The 26679-nt window shown below is 43.2% G+C and overlaps 1 protein-coding gene across 4 annotated transcripts in view; it reads left to right on the plus strand.

Moving 5' to 3' along the window:
* Positions 1 to 7618: 7618 nt before the first annotated feature.
* The window catches only part of PKIB (cAMP-dependent protein kinase inhibitor beta), a 56513-nt gene continuing 37452 nt past the window's right edge, over positions 7619 to 26679 (plus strand). The window contains exon 1 of one of the 4 annotated variants that reach the window (XM_049818173.1): positions 7619 to 7794. The gene's annotated coding sequence lies outside the window, so the exon portion shown is untranslated. Of the gene's footprint in view, positions 7795 to 8106; positions 8343 to 8372; positions 8665 to 11755; positions 11808 to 26679 lie in introns of those variants that run through there. The other 3 variants (XM_049818171.1, XM_049818172.1, XM_049818175.1) reach the window with 3 other exon arrangements.

Raw genomic sequence — 26679 nt, forward strand, 5'->3', positions numbered from 1 at the left:
CCTTTCCTCAGTAATTACAGCTTATTCTGGACATCTGACCAGATTGCGCCTGGTAGGACAATTTCCCAACATTTCCAGCTGGGACTGGTTGGTATCCTCATCCCACATGATCATTTTGTCTAACTGCTATGGTGTGCAGAGGACAGCTAGCTCAGAAAAAGTGAAAATGTTCAGCCCAGGAATTCATACAGGATGTGTGACATTACTGCAGCAGCCAGTGTTAGCAGCTCTGGAAGGTTTGAGTGGACTTCAGTCATACAGAAACATTTTGCAGACAGCCATACAAGTAAGTATCGTCCAGCCTCCTTGTACCTTTCCAACAGAATGAGGAAAAATGAATAAAAAGCTAAATGTAAAAGGAACTGGTGCATTAAGGTGTATTTGGACCAAAATCTGATACCCCAGAAATCAGGAACTGTGTAAATCTTCCAACTGAGCTAGCTTGCTAAATAATTTCTGTCAACAGAGGGCCTGGGGTGACTGAGTAGACAAGATGAAATCATGCACACCAAAGGGTGTTAAGAAACTATTCCACAACACAAAAGCAATTTGCATTGTTTTTCTCACGGTTCTAAAGCAAGCAGGCAGCAATTTTCCAGTGCTTGCATTGTACCTTTCCTGTGCCTCATGCTGCAAAACTCAACTATTAGGAGAAGGTAATGGCCTGGCAACCTTTCTGCACTGCTTTTGTTGCACTAGGAACTTAAGAGTTGTACAGTAAGAGGAATCGGTATCTTCTCTTTAAATGCTAATGCATAAACTGGACATTTCACCCCAGCAAAGGGCAGTGTTTGAGCACAGTCCATCTGCTAATGCATAGCTCTGCATAGTCAACCCCAGTTCTCGTGGACCTACCTGACAATTAAGCACATGTAGATGCTTGCACTATAGCAGAGCTTGAGTGGAGACCATGGTTTTGTGATACCATTCTGGCAATATTCATTAGTGCGTGTGGCCCACCTACCCCTCCATTTGCTGGTCCAGTTTACAGCATGACCCCATAGCCAGTTGTACAGAACAACTGAGGAGATGATGCACCATTTCACGGAACTAAAATTGACCATCTGTGAAGGAGGTGTGGGGGCAAAAGAACTCCTTAACTTGATGTTGCTGCCAGCATACTCATATAATGAAAACACAACTCTCAGCTGCCTGTGTTTCAGTTGTAACATCGCAGTAATATGTGTTAGGCCTGGAATATGTTCCACAAGGCTCTGGAAAGGCTGGTGAGCACCACCACGGAGGGTCTTCTGAGCCTGTACACAGTGCTGCTTCTCTTCAGAAGTCCAGCAAGTCATGTTTGAGATTCTATCTTGCCTTCGCTGTCTTTTGGGGAATGCACTTGGAGCTCTGTTGCTGTGGTTTATCACTCCTGAACAAAAAGTTTGTCTATTTATTGATCTGAAGAGATGTTTCCTCCCCAGCTAGGTGAAACATAGAAATATAGCCTGGGGAATGACTGTGAACACATTCCAATTCTCTGTATTTTTTGCACCTCATCTTTCTTCCCTTATTTCATATTTTCACCTCAGCTAGCTTAAGTTATGAGGGTTAGGGTGTTTATTTCAGAGGTATTCCTTTATTTAGTGTGATGCTTTGTGAAATAGTCAGCTAAGCATTAATCATCAGTTATCCTGTCATTTTGGCTGTGTCTGACATATATTAAAACTGTACCTCAGGATATACACATCTGGTGATGACAGTCATTTGTTAATTGAATGTGACTTTTAATGAACTTTTGACCCAGCAGGCTATGCCAGGGGTTTATGAACAACCGTATCTGTTACAAGTGTTTTTGTAATTTTTTGTAGCAAGGATCAAACAAAAACATAGAGACTTTTCGATAGCTGCTGCACCACGCAGGGTTGCATGTATTTTGCTTGTTAATCCCCACAGGTACCATATTCACCAAAGTTACATCTGACTTGATAAATGCAAACTCCTAATGACTGGTGGTTTATGGCCACTCTGGAATGTATCCTCTGAATATGGCCGTTCATCTCGCCAGCCATCACAGCACGTAGCCTCCTCAGTGGCAGTACCACCAGCTTGACTTGTCTTCCTTCTCCATTCTTTGGAGAAAAGACTGCTCTTGATGGCATGGTGTATGTGCCATAGGTGAGGCTGTACATGTGCCCGTCTGTGTTCTCCATGGAGGTGACATGGAAGCAGCTCACTTTCCCTTAGAAAGCAGGAACAGGCTTCAAAGGGTAGCGCATACTTTTCCTATGAAAGAAGTGAAGATGACCAAAATGATACAATTCAACTGTACATATATCTGGGATGCAAAAATTAACTTTACAGTGGGAATGGACCCTCTCCTGATTCTTTTGGTTCTGTTTCTATTAAAGATTTGTCTGCAACAGCTAGCTCTAGAAATGCCTCTTTCTTTAACTCAAATTCTGATTGCCATTGTTTACATTCCTTTGGAAGAAATGGAGGTCAAACACAGGACAGGATGAGGGAAGCTTTGGAAATTAGCTATGTATACAGAGACTTGGCGAGAGCATTAATAGATGCAAAGGAAAACTGCAAAATGAAAGAAAATAATCTAAATGAAGGCCACTCGCAATATGAATATCAAAAGAGAACTAGTTTGGAAATGGAAATACAGCACCCTTGGAATTAATGTAGACTCATTCTAGGCCTGGCATGATTCATACATTGCCAACAGGCTGTACAATTTGCATCAGTATCTATGTTTCAATAGAATTTTATAATGAGGCCATTTAAATGCTCTAATCCTTTTCTGAATGTGTGTAGGAGCCTGGAGATGAGGAAGGGTAGGAGGCCAGAGCTGGATATCTGCAGGGCACATCTCACATGTGACCTGTCAGGGCCAGCTCTGGGCTGAAAAAGCTGCATCTCTGTTCAAACCCTGGCTTTGTCGTTCTGATATGAACACACATTTCAGCTGCAGATCCTCTGGGTAGACATTTCTGAATCTAGGCAATGTAATCTAGTCCCTTCTCCTTAGAGCGCTTTAATTCAGAGCCCATATATAGCTGTCAGTTCTGCTCTAGGTCGCAGCAAGACTTGAAGCCTGATGCTGTATCACAGACGACAGGATGCTTGCATGTGGAAGTTTGGATGTATTTGGATGCATATGTGTAATCTCATGAATCAGAAGCTTGATTTTTACTTAATACTTGCTTTCAACTTCTGTGGAGTTAACTCTTGCTTTGTACTAATTTAGAGGCCAGTTCCTGGAGGCCAATATGTTTGATCAACATGAGGGTACGATGGTAACAAGAAAAAGATGCTGCCACTTAGAGTAATTGTGCTATGCAAACTAGGAAGGGCTCCATGCAGTGCTCATGCTGTCAGTATTTTAATGAAAATACTGGTAAATAAGTAAATAAAAAATCCAGTATTCCTACTGAAACACCTTTTCCAACTAGCATTCTCCCCAAGAAGATTTCTGAATGTCTCCAGAGTCTGACCTTTCCCCAAGTAAGGAGGAAGACCGCAGGCGTTAAAGCTGCGGGGAGCTGAGACACAGAGGATGCACTTGCTTTTCGGTTTCTGTTGCCTGTTATAAGCCTTGTTGCTTTTGGTCATTTATTAGAGGCCTCACACATGTAAAGAAATGGAAATCTGAATTTTTGTGTTTAATTGCACCTGATGGGTATTTTTTCCATAATTTGCACTTTGTTACCCATTTATGATTTTTGTTTCTACATCATTCTCTTCTCTGATTATGTGGGCAAAAAGTCCTTTAACATTGCCCCGTGAGGAACAAGTACTTCCTTTTATTTGTTTAAAACCCACTGTCTGAGGATGTCATTCAGTGCCTCTTTTCTTGTGTTATGAGGCAGAAGTTGCATCTGGACCATTTTCTTTAATATCCCGTGATGGGCCTTTAAGTAGTTATTAATCCTTTTCATCTCAAGATAGTTGAGTTTCTTTATAAAGGTCTTTGCAGGTCTTTCCTAAAAGACATTAACAGAAGCATTAATGGTATTTAAAAGTCCTGTATAGACTGGATCATTTACATATGAAGGGAGCTTGATGAAGACTTCAGAAGATAGCAAGGAGGAGGAGGAGGAGGAAGAAGAAGAGAGGGAGGAGGAGGAGAAGGAGGGGGCATGGCTTCCTTCCACAAAAGGAAGGTTGATGATTCCCCCGTTAGTTCAGAGTTATTCATGTGCCAACTGATACCACTCTTTAGGGTACTTTTAAGTGGAATTGCCTCAAATGCAAATACCCTCTGGAGCCCTTTTCCAGATTTGGTACCTGCTATTTGGCTGACTTCAAAATCTATTTGCATGGTAAGTTTACACTTCAATTAGTGGAACAGCTATTCAGTATCTGACCTCTCTAGGAACTTCTGGGTGAATAGGACTCAGGCCAGCTGATGTTATCATCCATTTTACTTATCTGAGCTATTTTTTTTTCTTCCAACCATTCAATGTGAGACAACTCTTCAGACCTGTTTTTTGTGAAGAAAGAGTACGTACAGATAAGAACGTCTCCAAGCTCTTTGGTAGTGAACACTACAACAAAGACTTGAGTTAGCATCTCTTCTGTGGCCTTTTTTGTGATCCTTCTACTCCTTGGTCACCTCTCAACTCTGCAAAGCTTCCTAGTTCTTGTGGTCTAAGGTTTTATTAGTAACTTTTACACTTGCCTTTAGCAAGGTGTTCTTTCAAATCTTTGTTTATAGTTTTAAGCCTCATTTGTCTGGGTTTATGATCTATGCAAGCTCCCTTGTTTGCACACAACTTCCACTTTTTGAACAATGTCTTTAACCTTCAGATAAGGCCTCTTCTTCAATTTAGCTCTGTCACTTACAGCCCTCTAAGAATATATACATACATTTTTTTACAAGGAATATTCATTTATTCTGCATCTCTTAAGACAATGCTTTTAAGGAGGGCAAAATGTCACCTTTCTAAAGCTAGCTCTCTAGAAGAAAGGAGAGAGTTCAGAAGCCTTTACTGAGGTGAGACTGCCTCCAGCTTAAAAGGCAGCCTGAGCCACCGATACACTGCTACATCCAGTGCTGTGACTGCTGAGAAAACCCAGCTCAGCACAGGTCTATCCCCAGCTCAGGGAAGGGCCATTGGCAGGAGGTTTGCTACATGGCCCATCCAGTGAGGTGGCCAACGGAGAAGGATGGTGGTCCTGCACCTCCCTGTCGCTCCCCAGGTGCGGTTCCCTTCCTCTCCTGGCTGGCATCGCCAGTGTCCGCTGCAGCAAAACAATCGTAAGAGTCTGCATTTTGCCTTTGTTTCATTTTTACTTTATTTATATCCTGTTTATCTTGAAAATTTTAGATGCCAGGTGGAACATGGAACATGGTCACAGGACTAGCAAGGATCTGGGCCACTGAATTCATTCCCTGGCTCCTAGGCACCACAGTAAAACACAATCTTCTTCGTTAATTTCTCAACTGGAATTCAAAAATAGTCATCTACAGTATTTTCCTCACTGGGTTGTTTCCTGTGATAGCAATTGATTTCATTAGAAGGCTTCAGGATTTAGTCCTCTATTGTCTTCTATCAGAAACATCCAACAATATGTACAATACAATATAAAGAAAGAAAGGCTTGGCATGAATATTAAGTCCACTAGGATTTTTTTCCTAATCCTCCAGATGTCTAAAAATATAGAAACTGCACAGACCTACAACATGAAAAGTTTCTCAGCAAGCATTACAGATATAAAACCTGTTTTTCAGGTGAGATTGATTTTGCTATAAGGAGGGAAAAATGAAAATAAATGAAAGAAACAGCAGTTTACGAGAATGAAAGGGAAGAGAAACCCTATTGTGGCTCTAAGTGGGATGCTCCATGTCTCTGTCAAGGCATGCCCACAGCAGAAAATAAGTTGATCCCAGCTGCTTCGAAACAGCTTTCCACTACTGAATATCACAAAGGTGACTGGTGACAGGTTTGCCGGAAGGATTTTTCTCTCAGTGCCACAGTGGGAACATGCATGTCCCTGAAGAAGAACTTCTTGCCATGTAGTGACCATCTCACTTCTTGGCAGCAACAGTTCTTCCAGGCATTAGGTTTGGGTCTGATTTAAAATAAGTGCCTGAAGTGCTCCATACCAAACACCACATGTGAAATCCCAGCTGTACTCGGCTGACACACGTGAGGAAAGCATCTCGTACTACCTCCAAAGAAATAATACCACTACAGCAGTCTGAAGGAATACGCAGGTTGGGTTTTCCCTCAGAAGACATCCAGATGGGCTAGAAAGATGTCAAGGCAATATTCACAAGCTAAATCTAGGACTGCATTTTGGCACTAATATCTGTTAACGACGATACATATGGTGGTTGGGTGTATTCTTCTTTCCTCATGTGTCCTTACCTAAATGAAGCACTGAAGGTGATCAGCGCACTGAATTCCAGTTTCTGCAGGAAAAATAAGCTGCTGAATGTAAATCTGTAGTATAAATACTAGCTTTATGGGAGAATAACTGCAGGTTCATTCTTCTGAATAAACTTTTCTTATAACCCAGAAAATGAAAGACATCTCTCATTTATTTTCGTCATTAAGTTAAAAATAGTAGTCATAAGGGTTTTTTTTTTAGAAATCAGACCATATGCCCAAATAATAAAATGAATGGCAAAGAGACTATTTATTAAAGAAAAATATTTTAGAGGGAGGAGTGGAATGACCCCAAGCTCTTATACTTTAATAGGACATTTAGAAAGATCTAATAAAAATGTAAGATCACCAATTCCAAGCCATCACCTGAGTTATTAGGTATTTAAAGTTCCCATTGTAAATTGGATTACTGTAACAATATGGTTTAAATAGCCTTAACAATAGATCCTAAGTATTCTAGGTCACACCAGAAAAATGTAAAAAGAAAACCAAGAGATTTTAGGTTCAGGTATGCCACTTGAGCTTCAAAACAGGATAAAATTTTAACCCTCTGACTCCCTTTATTTGTTATCACTAATAAATATGATAAAAATCTTGACACAGTTTGTAGTGTAAGCACGGAAAAACCCAGGTACCATGATACCTATCTTCAGCTGAATCTGTCCAGTTCTCAAGAGTATCAGGTATAAATGGAAAACCTCTGTGCAAGTTCCCTTGTCGGGCAGCTATGACTGGATCTAGGGAAACGGCTGGATCAAGGCTGCCACAAACATGGATTGCCTGTAGTGAGATTTTCAGAACAGTTTAAAGGGATTTCAGAATAGATAGTCTAGAGTCTTTTTGGTACAATGTAAAAAAAACCCAAACACAAACCTGTATTAATAATCAGTGCCTGAGATTTCTAGGTCTTTTAAAAAGCTTTCAAAGCCAGTTTGTTATAATACGGTCCTACACATCCAGCTATAGGGAATGCGACTGTGCCTTGATATACTCTAAGATGCCAGGCATTAACTTCTGCATTTCCACTGAAACACAGCAATTATGACAGAGAACTTGCCGTATTCTTCACAGGGCAACCTTTTAAGAGGAAAAACGCAACGGCTGCTGATTTCAGGCCCAGGTTGGATTTTTGAAAGCTCCTGGGTAAAGGCACGTCCCAGGGGCCATAAGTCTGAGGACAGACTAGTGCAGCTGCACCACGGCCTCTCCCTGCGCCCTACCGTAGAGCTGGTGGCCAAAAAAGGGTCACATATGGCTGCATCCAGGTGCCAACTCTTCGCCTTGTTTTCACACAGAATTTGTCAGACTGTAGCTGCTCGCGTCAGGCCGGAGCAGGAGGATGTCCTGTGTCATTTTGCTGGTGCAGTTTGAGGGACTGCAGCCAAAAAAAAAACCAAACCCCAAACCGTGTAACACGAAGAACTGAAGACTAAACCGAGCAAGGCTGCAGGTAAGAGCTGTTATTCTTCCCCGCCATTTTTGAGGTGATCAGGCACGGGGGCCTGCTCTCCTCACCGCCATCAGTTTGCTGAGGGACAGCTCGGTGCCTCAGGGGAGGGCCACGGGGGGACGACGACGACGGGGACAGACAGGGACCCTCGGGGCGGAGAGACAGACAGGGACCCTCGGGGCGGACAGACAGGGACCCTCGGGGCAGATGTCCCTCTACGCTTGTTGGAGGTGGTGGGGGGGGGGGGGGTGTCCTCAGCCAGCACCCCTTTCCCGCCTGCAGAAGGTGTGTGTGGAGGACAAGCCGGTCCGCCCCACACTCGGTATTTTGGGGACTGGCGCCAGCGCCGAGGGTCACCTCACGCAGGCGGCCCCTCGGGGCTGCCCCGCCGCGGCCACCTCAGGCGAAGCGCCTGAGGCGGGGAGCGGTGGGGGGGGTGAGGGGGGGGGGCGGGCACGGCAGCCCGCCGCCTCCTGTCAGGGCCGAGGCTCCCGGCGCAGCGCGGGCCGAGGGCAGAGACCCGCCGGCCGCGGCACCTCCGGCGCCGGGTGAGTGAGGGAAGGAGGGAGGGAAGGAAGGCGGGCAGGGGCGGCGGCGGCGCCGGGCGGCGTGTGGGGAGACGCGGGAAGGGCCGAGCGGCGGCCAAGCGGAGCGCTGAGGGAACGCCCGCGTCCCTGCCGGCTTCCCCAGTCCCCGGCAGCGGCCCTTTGGTTCGGGGACCCCTTCGAGCGGCATCGCGGGCTGTCGGTCGGGGAGAAGTGAGAGCCCGGGTGCTGTGGGAGAGGAGAGCCGAAGGAGGGGTCTGGGGGTGCTCCTGGGGACGTGAGGTCCCCCGTCCCGCCGCGTCCCGGGTGTTCGGCGTGACCGCGGGTAAGTCACGGCTCACCCGCCCGAGGTGCTCCCCTGCGAGTGACCCAGCGGGTTTAATGCTCGTTAACGTTGGGTATTAGGGTTTAGGAAGCGCTCGGGAAACTGGTAATAGGTGTCGGAAAGAGACTTGCCTCTCGTCAGGGAGAAAACTCAAAATGACTTTTTCTCCGGCAGAAGAGCAGTCAGAAGTGCTCCGGGTGCAGTTTGCATCTACATCTCCTCTCTGAAATTGTGTTTGTGCGGTGAAATTAATCAGTGGTGAGACCGTGAAGAGGAGAGAGTAAAAAAGATCAGCTTTGTTTACGTAACGACACCGCTTAGTTATATTAAAATACATCTCTGAAAAATAACCCTTGTGCGTGAAGTCCATAATTAACGTTGCATGGACAAGGTAATGAGCAACTTAACATGCAGTTTGTTGATGCAAAAGACGTTCCTAGAAATTCGGTTAAAATACATCTTTGACTTTCATCTTTCCAGGATTGCAAGGAGCGTCCTTGTACTTTGATCACTCGCAAGGCAGGAATTTTTCTTTCCGATTGCGACAAAAATGTTGCCAGTAGGAGAATTTTTTCTTCATTCTGTTATGAATGATGCTCCTCTGCACTTGTTAAAAGTTATTTGTGCGCTCTGAAGAGCAGGCAAGTGCTTTTAGGGAAGGAAGAAGTAAAAGAGTATTCAAAATATTCCTGAAACAATAGACGAAGTGATCTACAGTGTGCCGTTTGTCTGGTTGGTACAGATACACCCAATTCTTAAAGACCTGAATTTTGAAAAGTAATGAGACTTTGGTCATTCCAAGAAAATCCCAGCCAGCTGTAGGGACGTTGTGGTTAGGACTGATAAATGTGAAAATATGTAGGGATGTTGACTTACTAGTATAACTTTGTCACCTTTGTAGCTGGAAAAAAACAGTTTGGATGAAATATTTGATCAGAACAGGGATCTTGAAAACAGCTGAAGGAAAGACCATGACACTGTTTGCCTTTCCTCACTGAAGAAGTCACGGGGATGAGAATGGTCTGGGTTTTTTGGGGTTTTTTTTTTTGCTTCTGTTGTTAATATTCCCTTTGAAATTATGAACTTGAAGGTTTGTGCTATGAAGTTTATGAAATGTTGCATCCTGGTTGATAAAAAATACTTATATGGAAGTAAGATAAATTGAAACTTCACTAGAAATACCCAAATAACTTCTACAAGCAATCACTTTACTGTGCCATTAGAGTGAAGGTTTAGTTCTGTAGATTGGTTTTGAAATACACCCTGTTGGAATAGAGACCAGTCTACTTTATTTTGTTCTAGACATGTCATGACAGTAACAAATCTAAGCAAAACAGCGTAACATACATCGGTATGCTATAAAAATATAAATGAGCTTCAAAATCATGACAAATTTAAAAAATATTGATGCAAATCAAGAAATGGAGAGAGAGAGAGAAGCTCAGGTCATGTTGTTAATCTGTCAGGAAGTGCAAAATTGTTCCCTTGTGTCCATTTATTGATCTGTCCTGTTCAAATTATACTTTCTGTTAGTATAATGATGAGTGGTTTTAATGAATCATTCAGAATGTACCTGCTTCCTTTGATTTCTAAAACCTGGGATGAAAATCTGTGAGGAATCACGTGTAGTTTTCTCCATTGGCTAAAGACCACTCTTGTGGGAGATTGTATGTTCCTTGAACTCCTGCCGGGCTTTCTGCAGGACTTCATTGATTTCTCTTTCTCCTGAAGATGCTCCAGGACCTTGCTCACTTTTCTGGGCATGGCTCCCTCTTGACTGGCTTTGGGGGAAAAGTGAGGGAAATTTCTGTGCTCTCTCCGTATCTCGATGGCCAAAGAGCCCTCATTCAATGCAATGTCTCCCCAGTGTGCTCCTTGTTCTCTCAAATGGTTTTACAAGCAGTGAAACAGTGCAGGATTTTGGATTGATGGCTTCACTTGTTCCACTCTGTGGCATCCAGACCAGTCACTCAGACCCATGGGAACGCCACCAGCACTGGAAGGGGAGAACTGCAAAAGTAAATCCAAACCATCTTGTCTGGTAGAAGTATTTGGACATCTGTGTTAGAATGGATTAAGATTCTGGTGTTTACATTTTTACAAGGGGATCATCCAGATTTTCATTGCAGCCTAAGGGTATGGCTTAGCAGAAATCCCAGAAAAGTCAGGAATGGTGATCTCTTTGTGAAAAGCTCCCAAATCTGGCTTTCCTCATGTGAAATAATGTCTTCTGTACTTGACTTAATAATTCTGGTTTTAGAAGTTTTCCCATTTGAGTTTCCTGTTTGCTGTTTCTTCCCCTCTGTCCTGACTATATTCTTTTCAACCTGGTTTCCTAACGAGATGAAGCTAAACCAATAATGCCATCTTGACTGTTATCCCCCCTCATTGTCCTGGAATAATTTTTTACCCCTGGGGATCAATTTGAACCGATATAAATAGAAGAGTAGAGATTTCAAAGGAATAAAATTCTTACAAACCTCAAGACTGCTGGTGGCCAGGAAGATGAGAGAGATGAGGTTGATGCCCCCACTGAGGGAAGAGTAAATGTAAAAAGCAAGCATTCAGCTTATCAGACATGAGAAGATTTGTGTGGGTGCTCTGTAGGATGCTGACCTTCCTAGCTGCTGCTACTCGCAGAGTAAGCAATTAAATTTTTCAACTTCTCTGCTCCTTGGGAGTGCGGAGTCTTGGAAGTTTTGAACATGCCTTTTTTCCTCCATAGTCCCCTCAAAAGAAGCTCTATTTCTCTGAGATATTTCTGGTAATGACATATATATAAATGCTGTTGTTCCTCAACTACCTAAACTGACCTGTTGCTTTCCTAGCCCATAATTTAAAACTTCTAGCTAGATACAGGGTTGATAGCTGATGGTGCAGTAATTTTTCTTTTGTTACCTTGACCCAGTGCAAACACTCGATTACTGTGTTCATAATAAAACCTACTTTCTTCCACAATCAGTTTCTCTGAATTGCTTACAAGTTTTTGATTAGACTTTAATTTGCTTCTTACTGCTACTGCTGTTTCTTCTGGTTATGGCTGCTTCTGAATGTCCTCTTTTGCTTTCTCTGCATAGCGGGATGCTGTAGCACTCTTCCTGTGTCATGACAGGAGAAGGATAATGGAGGAGAAATGTAGAAAGGTATTGTGAGTTTATCTAGCAAGACCTTTATAAATACATGATGCTTTTATTTACTCGTAAGTGGTGGTTATTCTGATTATTTGTTCTGTTACGTAACTGAAGTTAAGAGCTGTATTTATGGGTAATTGCCCATTTTCTCCTTCCTTGTCTTTCCAACATTAATACCATCTCAATACGTCCTTTCATCTCTCTCTCATTACCTCCCTAAAAAATTGCTTTGGGTGTTTGTTTTGTTTTGTTTTTTAGAAAGCTTTAATAGTATAGTAAGTTGATTTGCTAGGTTTTTTCCTCTTGTAGAAATTGTATCAACTGGGCATGAACATACATAAGTAAATGAAACCAATTTAGTAAAGTGCTTAGTGGATAATGTTGATTTCTTGTAAGTATTTGTCTGCATTCAAGTTGCACTAAGCTCTCCTTTACATCTTCTAGAAATCGTTTATGTATTATTAAAGCCTGTATTCCTCACCAAAGACAGAGCGCCGTGCTTGTATAGCAATTACATTTGACCTTAGTCTCCTGGTTTATATTAGCAAGAGGAGGAACGAGGCGCACGAGAACGTCTCTTGCTCTGGGAACAAGCAATAATGCTCACGTAACATCTTGCTGTGCCTCATCTTTTTGCACTTTGATGGAGCCAAACATCTTTCCTTCCCTGCCACAAGGACCTGGCCCCAGTGGGGTGCCATCCAGCTGGTTTAAGAGGCAAGTCCCACAGCAGTTTCTCACCTCCTAGCCCTCACCAGCGGTTGCATCGCTCCCAGTAGCAGTGTACGTAGGTGCTACCCAGTCTGTTTCGGTTAAGATGCATCCAAGGGATCTTAACACCCTGCCAGTAGAAGTGTTTCTTGAACCACTGTGACAGATCGGGTAGGGTGTGCAAACCCGTGCCCTTCCCTTGGCAGATCCGAGAAGGGCAGGGCCATCCTGCAGCGAGGGGAGCGTGGCCCCTGCCCGTGGGCTGGAGTGGGAAAGCCAGCCACGGGGCTGAGAGCAGGAGCCCTTAACATGGTTCAGCTGCAGCCGAGGCAGCACGTCCGAGTACAGCCTAAAAAAACACTGTCAGGGAAGGGAGATGACGATTTTACCAGCGGCGTCAGGTTTGCACCGCCCATGGGAAGATGTGTACCTTGAGCAGCCTTTGAGCGTGGAGCTGTGCCAGGTGCCCCCAGGCTGAGGCTTTTGGACAGGGGGTGTTCAGCTAGCTTGCCAGAGCACAGTAAGCGCTGAATATACGCGGCAGGTGCTCTTCTGCATGTGCTTGCTTTGGTGTGTAGCACGCATCTTTCTGTGCTGACCCCAGAGGTGGGGGCAGTTCCGTGCTAGGTTGTGCTGCAAGGACACGGCTCTTAATTAAAAACCTTGCATTTTCTGCGGTGTCTTTAGGAAGATCCCAGAGAAGCAATTGCACATCAGGGAGCACTTCTTGCTTTTTTCTTCTTTAATCCAGATTAAGCAGTATTTGCTGCATAAGTAATGATAGCAACACATTATTTTCCTCTCTGTTGGCTTTCCCCGTCCTGTCCACATATTCCGTCCGACAGAGGAAGGTGAAGTGCGTGGGTAGTACACAGTACTGTTTACGTCTGCAGATCTAAACACCTGCTGATGCAGAACAGGGGAATAATTTATGCTGCTTTCCAGCCTTCACGGGCAAATGGGCAGCCTTTTATTTTAGCCTTTTTCAATTACCTTTGAAACCGGTTTACAGAATTCTGTGGGAAACCCACAAGTTTGTCTGTAGGCTCCTGAGTAACCTGTAACTGTTTAGTAATGCAGCTGCAGAGTTGTTGAAATGCCCTTGGAAGACATGCTGCATTCAACACCTCTTGGGTAGGTACAGCTTCCTCCTCTGCAATCAAAATCCCTTCTTTGGAGTCAGCCTTGGATCAGACTGACATCCTGCAACTCATTTTGCATAAACAGAAGCCGGGGGGGGGTCAATAAAAACAAGTATTAAAGTGAATGCTGCTGGAGTACCCAAGCCGTTTTTACAAGACAAACCCGAATGCCTTCAGATCTCAGGGTTTGTCTTTGTGATTGTTATTCCTGATGGAGCAGGCTGACTTGTTGAAGGGTAACGTCAGTCACTAGGATACTCTTCAGGAACAGCATTTTGAGTTAGCTGTGAATACAGAATGGTTAGCAGTACCTGTGTTATAGGCCTTAAAAGAAAAGGAACAAACAAATGAAAATGAGGAGAACCAGGGAGGAAGGAAGTTTCAGCTTGTGTGCCCAGAGCACTTTTAATACTGCTACTTCTTCATTCTTTCAGGATAATATTGCATTAAAGCATGTACATTTTCCCCATGATATAATATATTCTGATTAGGAAACATCTTGGAGTGAGTTTTTATGTGGAAGCTCTGTGGCTGTGTGTATATATTCATGTACACTACAGAAAACACCTGGAAGTGTGGTATTTCATGATCTCTGTAGGATGTCTAGTGACTGAGGCTGAGATACCTGACAGGTGTTAATAAAATTCACACAACTATGTGTTCTGTCTGGATAAAGTATTCCCTTTTGCTCAGGCTTGACACCTCCTTTAAGTTTTGTTTTGCCTAGTTTTGAATCTTGTGTCATTTGTATCCTCTAGCTGAGCACCTCACCCATTGATATTTATAATTTCTTCATTACAAGGTATCTTGCTTTTGCTCAGACAGAAGCAGAAGCATTGGCAGCTGTTAATATATTTCATACTAACTAATGAAAGTGCTTTGTGACATATCACTGTGTGATGCCAAAGAGATTATCATTAAGGTGAGTCTATGCCTTCTGCCTCATCAAAAATAGCTTTAATTCTTGGGCAATATGTGGTATGCTTTGTTCATAAGCAATTCATATCTACAAAGGTGGATTTTACAGTCCTTAATTAAGAGAGTTTCCATTTAATAGTGTTGGTAAGATTTGTCGTGTAAGTATTTATGTGGAGGTGCTGGATGGTCTCTTCTGTCTGTTGCAGATGGGGTTTGGTTATATAGGAGGACTAAAGGAAGCAGATACCAGGAAGGTGATGTCTAGAAATTCTGAGTGGACAAGCAGTTCTGAAAGTAGTATTTAAAATGTAACCAGAATTTCACCCATGATACCAAGTAGCAGGATGTGGTTTGCCTAATACCTGAAGTATACACATTTCTGAGGGCTTAGCCAGTTATGAATAGCACTGTTAGCTTTGGCAGATGATATAACAAGGTGTTAAGCAATCATATGGCACTTCGACTTAATTTAAATCCCATATCCAGTGGGAGTGCTGGAGCTTTTCTGCTGCTGTATGAATAAAAATTTGGAGGATTGGCTTTATAAAACATGCTGCAAAAAAGGGAAGCCATCCTGGAACTGAGGAGCAGAGCAGAGCTCTGTGTTTCTGTTGCTACTTCTTCTAGAGTGTGAATGGGATGCTCGTACAGAGACAACTTGTAAGTGGAAGATAAGAGGCTGCTTTAGCTGTAATCCTGCCTGTAGCAGATCTGGGCTTGGACACAGGAATGCGGCTCTACCCCTGATGCAAGGAGCAGGAAGATGCTATGAAGTTGACAAGGGCTGTCAGCGCAATTCACCTTATCTCTTTCCCTGTAAAATAGGATGCCCTTTCCTTCAGGGAAAGAGCCATTTTCTAGAGTATCAAGAGCATGATGGTCATGTCTGGGGCAGTTGCCCCGCGAGGAGAGGCTGAGGGATGGAGCTGGCTCAGCCTGGGGGGAGAGGGCTCCGGGGGTCTGGCAGCAACCCCCTGTACCTCGAGGAGAGGGAGCCAGAGGGACGCGGGGCATCGGCTGGACCAAGCAAAAGAGGTTCTGGCAGTACACAAGGAAAAGGCTTTTCCCTGGGGCGGGAGAGGAGGGAAGAGGCGCAGGCTGCTCAGGTAGGCTGTGCCGGCTCCATCCGACCAAAGTCAGCGCTGAGCCTGCTGTGGCAGGGCCGGACCAGAGACCCCCTGAGCTCCTGTGAGGCTGAGCTGTCCTGCTATGGTTGCAAGTTCAAAGCTGAGCCTCTGAAAAGTTACTGCAAAGTCCTTGTTACTGTCTGTGCATGAAAAATGTAACAGGAAAGAGGGACCCTTATTTCCCAGTCTGAAAGGCAGCCAGTGACAGTACCTTTAATAAGAAATAAAAAAATAGATGCTTACAACAGCATAGTGGTTTGCAGTCCCTGCCTTAAATATCTTGCCAATATAATCTGTCTAAAATAGGTTACAATTCGATGTTATAAAATCATTTCTAAGTGTGCTGCACGTGCTCTGTTTCAGACTGCAAGTCTAATTCAGTTTGCTGCTGCTTTTGTTCACCTAAGAAAAGCTTTCTCCGAGGCACAATATGGTACCATAAATATGCAGGGATTTCTGTAAATATGTGTTGCTAAAGTGTTAATGTGGTATTTATGTTCTGTGTTCAAAAACGAAATGCTGATCCTATTGCTTTCTTGGAAGTAGGCATCATGTGCAATGGCATGATTTTGATGTTTTAAAGAAAGGTCCCTCAGTGGCGATGGGGTTCTTCTAATATGTCTCACTTCTGTACTACCTTTCTTATGTTTTCTCTAAATGTCTTCTCAGAAGAGCTGGAGTGCAGTGAAACCTCATCCTAATGAAGTCTCCAGAGAAGACAGCCACTCACTCACTAATCTGTTATTAAGACTGTGGGTTCTGTTTAACAAAAAAAATATTTAAAAAAAGTAAAATAAAAGCAATTCCTCCTAAAATAGATATAGCCTCACTTAAACAAACATCAAGCAAAAAGCTCCTCTCCGTGTTGTCAAAGCTGTTTCATAAGCAGTGATTGAGCATGTGTTCCCTGAGTAGCATAAAAGAGTTTGCATTAAGAAGCCAGAGGTGCTTCCAACCACCTCCTCGCTCTTCCCCATCATTACTCAGAAACTGTCACTAAAAGTGCTTGCTGTTTACCTCAGAGAGGTTAAAAAAGCTTAAGAGCATGAGTGTGTGAGGGTTGGAGGAATATTTGTTTTCTTTCTCCTTGAACTTGCATTTGTTTGCTGGAAAAGCTAGAATTGTGGAAGGAACTGAACTGAATAAAAATAAATCTCAGCTGATTACTAATGGAAACATCCTGTTATTGATGTGGTTGGAAGCTCTCCATTTTACTATGGGAGGTGTATAGCATACAGCCAGAGCACGATGCCTTTAGGAAGAAGACTTACTGAAAAGGCAATGCTAGCTTTTTCTGTTCTGAATTTGTAGGTTTAGCACTTAGAGTTTGAAGAGAGTGTACACGCTGTCCACACAGTTCCTTTTATTAATGGGCTAATGCACTTTTATGTTCCTTCTCTCCTTCCAGATTCTCATTACTTACAGGTAGCTAGAAGTAGCACTTCAAAGTAAACCAGAATAAATGGGATGATGCGTTTCTCAAACAGATCTCCCAATACAGCCAGTGTATTGTTTCTGTTCTAGCAAGTTTTGAAAGTAAAATAAATAAATATTAATTCATGATACTAATTCATTTACCTTTACTGATTATTAAAATAATTCCAAATGGAAACCTACTTGTTATAATCACATTTAAGTAGAGACAGTTTCTTTTTTTGAGTGAACTGTAAGAACTCGTGTATCTTACCATGGAAATTGAATGTTATTACAGAAACTTAGCTATCTTGAATGGATATAATCAGGCATTCAACTGTATATTCACTGTGTTAATTAAGTGACTGGCTAACAAGCCATCCTTTGTAGAGAGTTAAATTATGTCATATAAAGAAAGAGCAAACAAGTTTGGATGCTGCTGTAGAAAGAAGTAGTAATTGGTGAAGCATCTAAAGAGTCTAGAAGAAAGCTGAACAAATTCACCCAGCTGACCTATTTTGCAAGTGCACGTGGAGTGATATCTGCCTTTTGGTTCTGACTGCCAAAATAATCAATTAAAACTTCATACCATAATGATCTTAAAAGTTGCTTGTTCTTTAGATTTCTGTAAAACTTAGAACCTGAAGTTCTGTTGCTTAAAATTAAAGAAAGATTTATGCTTTGGAAGAACTAAAAGATGAGATTCAGAGATGCGCTTTTCTTAAAAAGGGAACTTTTTGAGTATTCTTTATCACTTGATCAGCTCTTACTCTAAATATTTTAACTATGTAAGTTTTCTAAGCATACATTTTGAAAGGAAACGGTAATTTATTTATTTAAATCTGTATCTTGGCCTCATTTCTGTACCTTTTCAGAATTTAGGAAAGAGTGTGTAAGATTAGGAGTGAATCAAAGCAGATTAAAAAAAGGTCGATTTAAATTTTGGATAGCGCAGTGCCTCCCCACCACCACTGCCCCCCTTCTCCTGATGCTGTTCCATTTGATTAAAGCAACCAAAAAGCTGGGATTTCCAGTCCAGACTTTTCTGTAGAGCTACCATTCAGGGTAGGACTGAATGCATTTGTTCCTGCTCTATTCCTGGTTGAGAACTGGAGAATAGAGATAACAGCCGGCACTGCTGTCTCTGGAGCGAAGGACGCTTCCCATAGTCTCAGTTTCCTTGTTAAGACTTTCCAATGTCAGTATTTCATAGAGAAAGAAAACCGAGGCTGACAGCCTGAGCTACCATCTGACGGGAGTCACACTGGATGTAGAGATGGCAGTGGATCGGTTAGTTGTGTCTGTGACAAGTGAGGCAGTCCAACAATTCAGGCTTAGAAAAGCAGGAGCCCATGAAGGTAAGGTGTAATTACCATTTGAAATTAAACTTTTCCCAAAATGGGGATATCTGTTCAGATGTCTTACCAGGAGGTGGCAGGGGGATATGGTTCCATTCCTCCTGTGCCAGTCTGAAGTGCCCCAGCAGACAACAAGCCAGTCTAGGCAGCTGAACAAAATATGTGCAGGATGAGACCTAGTTATGATTTTCTAGTGTCTGTGTTGACGTCTCCTATGTTTTGGGGCAAAGGCTTTGACAGAAGTGTACGTAGAGACGTGCTTTTTTGATGGAGACCTTTTTAAGGCTTGATCTCCGAAGAGAGAGTGTAGGGTTCAAAAGCAAGAGGATAGATGGCTCATCACTAAATGGGATATGATGAGGGCGAAGATGCTCAGCCTCAGGCAGCATGGGAGCTAAAAACAGCTCCGTGGTGTTGGAGCTGCGCTTGCACGGTGCCAGCACAGCCAGTCCCTAACTTGGAAGCAGCTGGAGCTGTTCTGGGTTTGTTCAGAGGAGCGAATCCTCAGAGAGGGGAAAAACCTGAAGCTGAGGAAGGAATATTACATGGTCATGTCTGTTATCAGTATGGGAGTTTCAAGAATTGTTAAGAAAATAAGCATACGGACTGTATAAAAAGCACATAGGCTTATTTTGAGTGGGGAACATAGCAGACACTCTGTTCTCTTACATCTCTTCAGAAATGTGTCTTCACACGTTTTCCTGTAGATTTGTGTCTCTGAATTTAGGGAGGGAGGGGGAGGAGGCGGGGAAGCTGAGGAGAGAGAGATGCTGGGATCTGACAGAGATTAGCAGCAGTTTGTTTGCAAATGGAAGCTGCAGTGATGTGTTATATTGGTAATTATGTTTCAGTGGAAAAACTGCCTCTCAGGAGAAAAAGGTGTTTCCAGTAACAGCTCTGGAGTTGTAGATCCTAGGAGAAATGCCACCCTGAACGAACGTGATGCTCAGCATTTGTTGGTGAACTGTGACATCTGAAATGATACTTCTCTTCATGAAAATAGAGCTTAACCTTGCTAAACATTCATGAAACGCTTACTGAGACTCCAATTTTAATGTTTAAACTGTGAACAAAATAGCAGGAAAAGCCCACAGCTAATTCTATGGCATCTGCTTTCTGGAGGAAATTGCACCCTCATTTTCTAAGTTAGAGGAATAAGAATAACAGGTTGGTTTTTTTTTTCTCAGATCATGCTGCTTTTCGTAATAAATTGCCGGAAAATAGCTGATGAACTGTCTGTACTTCTTGTCTGGGGTGCTGAGTTTGTGGGATGTTCACCTGAACGCCCTGGGAAAGGCAGCCGGCCGTGGGAGAGGGCAGAGCCGGGGTGACGGGCCAGTGGGCGGTTCGGGGAGGAAGGTCTGCGGCGCATGGAAAGGCTCGAGGACCCCTTGCTGTGTGCTGTGCACCACCGCTTTGACATAGGCGTCAATGATCCTGGGCGGAGGAGTGAGATAAAAGGTCAGGATGGTTTGGTCTTATAACTGAAACGGGCAGGATGACTCTAACGAGACATAGCAAATACTTTCCTAGTCTATTGAGGAGAACAGCAGGTGACTAAATGATTGCCTTTCGTGACAGCAGTTGTACATACCCAGGTGTCATCTCATATTTTGGGAGCTGTGGCAAGTGTTCTGATGCAGGTTACTTTCCTTCTTCAAGGTTGAGGACACTTTGAACAGCCTTTGAAATCTCGGATCTCCCCCTCCTCCATTAAAAAACAAATGGATGCTATAAAAATACCAAGGCTAGAACATTTCCTCTGGTCATAAATTTCCCACAGGAAGATTGCTCCGTATTCAGCAATTTATTACTGGGACTGGTATTGATGCATGGGTCTAGTAGCGTTTATTAAAGTATTTTCACTATTCTGAAGAATAAAATTGTACTGGTGGTTTTGCACTATTTTTCACTGTATATGCAGTACTAAATTGCACTGTGTGAGGCTTCTCCTGTTTTGGTGGTAAAGACTATCTTATTCTTGTCTCCACAGTTCAGGAAGAGCTCTGATGTTACAGTGTACCAGTGGATCTGTATAACCAGAAAAGATACTGGTAATCAAACATGGAAATCTGTAGGAAAAGTCATTTTAGTTACCAGATTCATCTGCCCTTTTCCCATCCACTAACTTTCTGTTTAAATGGCTGTGGCATGGCACAGATTTGTTACTAATCCTTGCTTTGAATCAGCAGTGCCTACTCAATAATGTAGGAATTGTATGGAACTTTAGATTGATAGATGGTTCAGATTAAAAAAACAATGAAACAAAACCCCAAAACAGATCAAAAGTGCTTTTCTATTACACCACCGAATTGATTACTTCTAATTCAGAAATTCATTTAAACCTTTCTTATCTTTCACAACTTGATTTTGAAAAGGCTGTTTTACCATGTAACCCCCATTTTTTGTCTTTGTTTCCCTGGGATTCGGTAGTGAGTTCAGCTATCCAATTAATCCACAATGAGCTTCAGCAAAGCCCAGATGTTGATGGGCGGCATAGCAGTACCTCCCAGCAGTGTAGCAAGTGCCTCCTCCTCCACATCCAAGAGCGGGGGACATGGGGAAGGGGAGAAAGATCTGCAGCTCTTTGCTGCTTGTCATATCGCATCTACTGAGCGTTCAGGCTGCTAGCTTCAGGCCCATGGCCCCACCTCTGCTTGGTGGCTTCATGATCATTTGTGGCCCCTATCACTGTACCGTTCCTCAGCCGTTTTTCCAGCCTGCCGATGAGCCGCATCTGGCTGTCAGAGCTGACCTGTGCCAGGGTCTAGGTTGTGGCACCCCACAGGTCCCTCCGCACTGTGGTTTGGTGGTGAGGCTCCTCCCAGTTGGTTATGGGGTGTCCTGCATTGGGAGTGTTACTCTGGGGCTGGAGGCCATCCCTCAGTCGGGGATCTGTGAGGTAGCGGCGGGTTTTCTCATGGATCTCCACCTTGCCCTCACTAAAATAGGAAAATGTTACCTTCTGAGTTGTGAGATGAAGCCTTCAAAACGCAGACGAGACAACCGTGTCACCAGGGAAGTTTCTTGAAAGACTGAGGAGTTTTATCTTCTTCTCATGAAGCAAATGAGTGACGTACTCTGGATTCCATTGTGCCAAGTGGGACATAATGGAAATTCATTGTTTGTGAAAAAGTTTATGATCACAAAGACATTTGTTGGCACCTATATAAAACACACTGCATAACACAAATGTTCTGCCATCTCACCGACTGGGCACTGTTGTTTTCACTCAATTTGTTTTTCTCTACAGCCACTGAACTACTCCAGGTCCATTGAACTATTTCGGGTCACTTAGTAAGCAACCTGAAACCACACTCTACTGAATACAGCTTTCCTGGGTCTGTAGGTTCAGCGTATTTTCTTGCAGCATGAAATCTCAGAAAGGCTATTAGTATATCCTGACTTTGATATTTCTTTTTATAGTTGTTTACAATGTCAGATAAAATTGCCACTTGCACTGGTAAAAGACTTGATGTGAACTTGAAGCTCATTCTGCTTTGACTAAGTTATTTTGTCTGTGTCAGTTTTTGATGTCTGGTACCCATTTTTCAGCCTCCAATTCTGTAGTTGAAAGACCACAATTCCAGGCGAGTAGTTTACTTGTAGATGTTCCTGCCTTTTTCTTCATCTAAATGTAATTTTCATATATGTATTGAGTATTTTAACAGTCAGATGTATTCGAAATGCACATCTCTGAACAATCAAATATTAGCTCATGAAATTCAGTAAGCATGAAAACTGAGAGGACAGTGTAGGATGGGCTGACCGATGCATCCTAAGAAGAACATGTGGTAGGAAGAGCCTGGGCATTAGGCACAAACCCCTGACTAATGGTATTTGTGGAAGGGTAGCTGTTGCACTTTTAACAGACATGATACTACTGCTAAATACCTGCTGTCTCTTCTCCTTCATGCTGCCCTCAGAATTCTTCAGAGAAGCAAAAAATCACTAAGGATAAATAGTGAGAGAAAACTCAGAGCATTGTATAAGAAGTTGGCTGTAGAGCTTGAACATCCTTTAGTGGAAATGGGCATGCTTGAATGCTATGCATGAATATTTTTCTGGTTTTGAATAAAACCCTGAAAGGAACTTGGCTGAATACATGAAATACTGAGGCCTATGCCATGTGTCCTTTCATTTCTGTGAGATGTATCCTGCTCTATTTCTATTTCTGTTGGGGTTTTATGCATTTCTTTGGAAGCAGTGCATCCTTAGAAGAACTTTTTAGCAGCACTTTCAAGAACAGTTTCCTGCCTCAAGAGGTACTTATAGCCAGCTTTAGACCCACAGCTCATCAAGGCCTAAGGAATGGACCACCCAGGACTTGAAGGATAGAGTCTTGTATTGGTGCCTGTCTGCCTTGTTGAGCTTGAGGGTAAATGAGGGTGAATTTGGTTTCTGACATAATTCAGAATATCTGCTGTAAATTGTGCCTGGCTGCATTAGCCTCTCAGATCAATCTCTGCAGCATAGTGGTACACTGGCTCTGCTTTTTCTTTGGTGATGTCCTCCATACCAAGGGTGATTAAAAAATCTGTAGATCTGCCTGCTTGTCGCTGTAAAGCTGTGTGGTTGACTGATGTGTGGCCTGAACATATCCTTGTGTAGAGCATTGACGTGTGAACTGCAGTCAGACTAAGCTGGTGCATTTGTCATTTTCCTCAATACGGGTAGAGGGAAGATTTCATTCCTGGAATGGACAGAGGGAATGCTGTGGCTGTGCATACCTGAGAGAGAGATGGACCAGGAGTAATACCTGGTGAATTAACATCAGAATGATGTTCACTCGCAGGCTGCTAAAAGCTGCGTAAGCAGTCCCCCATCATTTTAAGTGGTATACATAGCAGAGAGAAGAGCAAGAACACCACCAGATCGCCTGAGGTTTGGTCCCACAGCACACTGAATCCAAAGGTGACCTTCAGTTATCATCAGTGCGATATCCTTGCATACACAGTGTGCCAAGGCTTCCTTCCGTTGTTTTATTTCAGGTTTGATCTCAGTGATACCAGATGTGGAATAACATGTGGTCAGTCACAGTCTGTTAGGTTAAAAGGAACGTTAGCAAATGCGATTATAGAGCCTGCACGACGGAGACCCTTGTGCTAACAAATACAATAGGTCCTGTGCAGAACAGTTTGGGTGGGGGGAAGGGAGGAGAAAGCGCAATGATAAAGTGACCTGAAATTGGGGAGGGGAAAATGAATGGTGGATTCAGCAGTGAATCTGGACATAGGACAGTAGTTTTCAAACACACTTGCTTCTCTTCAGGCTTATCATCAAGGCTTCAGGCTTATCATCCTTCTGCCATTGACATCAGTTATGCATCTTTTTTTTTTTTTTTTTTTTTTAATTTGCTGCACGCAAATATAAATAATGTTTTTTAACAATGTGTAAAATTGCATTCCCCTACTGATAGCACCAAGGAGTCTTGCAGGGGGGATTGCAAAGCACTTGTAAAAATCCTGTTTGATGGATGAAGCTATAATAGAGTATGCAGAGGTTAGGGCTGGGGTTTAATGATTCCTGCTTTCCCTCTCTTGCTCTTGGCAGAGGTGCTGTTGTTCCAGGGAGAGCTAAGAGGTGCAGTCCTAGCCCTCAGGGAATCCCTTGGGCTGCAGCTGTGTCTGGCCTGCACAGTGCAAGAACAAAGACTGAAGAAAACCCTTTTTTGCTTCTGCTGTCCCTCTCCACCTCTTTAGGGATCAGATATGATTTATTGTCTTCCCTGGGACTGCCTTCCCTTCACCTCCAAATGCCATTCAATCTTTTGGCAAGCCCCGGTGTGCCAGCAGATTGCTTCAGCTGAACATTGGCAAGTGACCACAAGCTGCAGCTGGGGTGTCTCTGAGCTTCTGACACCCTTTTCCTTCTAATCATAGGTTTTAAAGAGGGATTTAGTTTTGGAGCTGCTGACTTCAGCTCTCACATCTATGCTGATGGCTTTATTTACAGCAAATACAGCACATAAATTGTCATCTCCTGACTGCCCAATGTCAGGGATGTCTCTGTAGACAGGAGAGCAGGTGTTGATTCTTTAGGGCATTTGACTTTTAAATTTCCTCAGCATCACCTTGCTTTAAAGAGCACCGCTTCAGGGACTGATTGCTCCTGTTGCTGCCCTTTCGGAAGGGCAACCTGCAGCACTGCAGGGCTGCCTCTGAAGCCAGCAGCAGAGAGTTGCTGGGCTTCAGGGATGATCAATATGGAAAAAACCTATGTGTTCCATCTCTTTGTGCACTGTGAAACTTGCCATTTTACCATTCAAGCGGAGTTCAGCACAAGTGGAGGGGTCACATAGTTTCAATAGGAACACTAAATTGATAATCTTAACGTTCTTTTCTGATTGAGCTCTTCCAGTCTTCAGAGTGCTTTTTCATTGTCTAATGCTTCTTTGAAATCAAAAAGCTAAACTGAATGAAGAGTTAATAGGATCCTTTCCCATTTTCGTTGGAAAGCTGTAATGTCTTAATAGCCTAAAATACCCTTGTAATTTTCCACTTTCAGATGCTGCTTTCTACCTCTCCAAAATCAGCAGACACATTTGACTTCTCCTTGCCGTAGGAGGGACTAGTCCTTCCCCTCTGCAGGGGATTGCTGTGGGGCTAGTTGGAGGTGGTCTCATACACCAGCTTCTAGGGGTGGAAATCAAAACTGAAAATGTTTTTTGTGGTCTTCTCTTTGTTAGAAACTTGATGTCGTGCCTTGCCACAGCACTGGGCAGCAAACACCAGACTAGAAGTGTTGGTGTGCTGTGCTGTTCCACTGCTTGGGTGTCCAGAAAGGAATGGGGTTTCTTAAATCAATGTTGACTAAATGACTTGGACTGCTCTTTGTTATGGAAGGGGAGGGAAATTTTCCATTTGCTTTGAACTGACATACTGGGCATTTCATTTGGGGGAGGGTCTATTTTTGTGTTTGTATTTTCCTCCAGAGCATAAGATCAGTTGAACTGGTTCAGATCAAACGGCTATCTAGTGCATAGTATCTTGCTGCTGAGAGAGGGCAAAAATAAGTGCCTAGGAAAACCACTATAAACACATGAAAGTGCTTCCCCCTGTGTATTCTCCATGTGCCCAGTGCTCAGCAGCTCATGGGTTACTTGAGCCAGTCCCAGCATCTCTGTGTTTAATGGCTGTTGATAGATTTTGCTTTCTTAAATTTTTTTAATGACCTTCTCAACATTATCGATTACCTCCTGGACGTCTCAATCATCTCTTTAGATTGAACCCAGTTTTCAGATCCAGGATAGATTTGCCACAGACATCCAGAAATTGCCCCTTGAAGCCACCTGCATGACATCAAGCAAGTTCTGTCTTGGAAACAATTGAGATGTGTTACCTATTGATTCTGTGGACATTTGAAATGCTACAATCACGTGCAATGGAAAGCAAACTATAAATCTGTGGAGGTGTGGGAATTTGCAGAGTGTTGGTTTCTGACAGAGATCTTGGTCAAGGGGCAGGACATCCAGGATGACAGCCACAGTCTTCTCAAAGCCAAGCCTCACTCCTGCCATAATTCATCTTTCTTTTGTATGTCACTGCTACCTCCTCATTGCCCTCTGCCAGCTGGTGTAATTGTCTCCTTGTTCCTCCCCCAGCTGTAGCCACTGCTTTCTGGTCCACTTCAGGTATATAGGGATATCGCCAGCGCTTTGCAGGGTATGCAATTTTGAAGGCAGAAGCATTGCTCGTGCCTGTTGGCACACAAAGAAATACTGAGGTGAGAAAGTGTGTTATGTGTCGTGAACACCCTTCAGACCATCTACCTCCTCTTTTGCTTTCAGAAGGTACATGTTGAGGTGTCCCAGAAGGAGAGAATGAAACAGGAACTAGTCACAGCTCTGGAAGAAACAGAAGCAGTCCTGGTGATTTTTGATCCCATTGAGAAGGAGAGCAGAGCTCCTTTATGTTGTATTTGAAGATCTGAAGAAAATATATGTTAACAAAATGTCTGAACTTGTGTAATTAAAACCAAAGCCTAATTACAGTAGATGATTTTTACACTGTATCATTTAACTTAAGTTCTTAGAGATCCCACATGAGAAGTGCAGATACTCAGCAGTTCTGCAAATTGGTAAGTAATTCAATAGGTACTTATAGCCAGGACTGTTAAGGGAAAGATGCTTAATTAGGCCTCATTAGTATAGACAGGCTTGTTTTTGAAAAATTGTTTTTCTGTTGCTGAAAACAAACTTCTTTGGGGTGCTCGT

Source organism: Accipiter gentilis, chromosome 15 (assembly GCF_929443795.1).
Source record: "Accipiter gentilis chromosome 15, bAccGen1.1, whole genome shotgun sequence".
Lineage (NCBI taxonomy): Eukaryota > Metazoa > Chordata > Aves > Accipitriformes > Accipitridae > Astur > Astur gentilis.